Source organism: Mus caroli, chromosome X (genome assembly GCF_900094665.2).
Source record: "Mus caroli chromosome X, CAROLI_EIJ_v1.1, whole genome shotgun sequence".
In the NCBI taxonomy this organism is placed as follows: Eukaryota; Metazoa; Chordata; class Mammalia; order Rodentia; family Muridae; genus Mus; species Mus caroli.
This window is the reverse complement of record NC_034589.1, coordinates 29,335,439-29,335,993: the sequence shown is the minus strand read 5'-3', so window position 1 is coordinate 29,335,993 and position 555 is coordinate 29,335,439. Positions and strand designations below refer to the sequence as shown.

The window sequence follows — 555 nt, the reverse complement described above, 5'->3', positions numbered from 1 at the left end:
CCCCCCCCCCCCCCCCGGTTTTAAAACCTGTGATTCTCTGGTAGCCAGAGGCTGCTGCTACGGTGTCTTCAGCTATGGATCCTGCCTGTGAGTCCCGTGGCCCTGCAAGAGAAAAGTGCTGGCACCTCCGGAGCCGCTAGGCGATCGGAAGCTACCAGAAAGAGCTGCTTCACCCAGCTACTTACCCACAGGTAACCGGATTCGAATAGCGCAGTTCCCAAGGCAGCTGCAAAGCTTTTATCAGCAGCCTACTGACACAAAAGAGTGTGACGAGCGGGCCGGCGGAGCCAATCAGTGGAGTGCGGGGGCGGCTTCTAGCGGCCCAAAGCCCAAGGGTTCGGGTGGGAGGGGGAGCAGGGAGGGAAAAAGGGGGGCGGAAGTGGGGAGGAGGGTATGCAACAGGCTCGGGTAGCCAGTGGTGCTGGGCGAGTTTAGGGAGCTAAACTGCATTGTACCCCTGCGATTGTGACTCTTTCCCTCCACTCTTCCCTTCTGCTTTTGTGTTCTCTCTTGGCCCAAAATTGTGCCTCGAGGCCAGATGTGTATGTATGGCAA

General features: G+C 58.2%; 1 protein-coding gene across 2 annotated transcripts in view; it reads right to left on the bottom strand.

Moving 5' to 3' along the window:
* Zcchc12 (zinc finger CCHC-type containing 12) overlaps positions 1-254 on the bottom strand; it is a 3,267-nt gene extending 3,013 nt beyond the window's left edge. For both annotated transcript variants that reach the window (XM_029472976.1, XM_029472977.1), the window contains exons 1-2: positions 186-254; positions 28-102 (exon numbers count right to left, since the gene is read on the bottom strand). The gene's annotated coding sequence lies outside the window, so the exon portion shown is untranslated. The remainder of the gene's footprint in view (positions 1-27; positions 103-185) is intronic.
* Between the last annotated feature and the right edge of the window lie 301 nt (positions 255-555).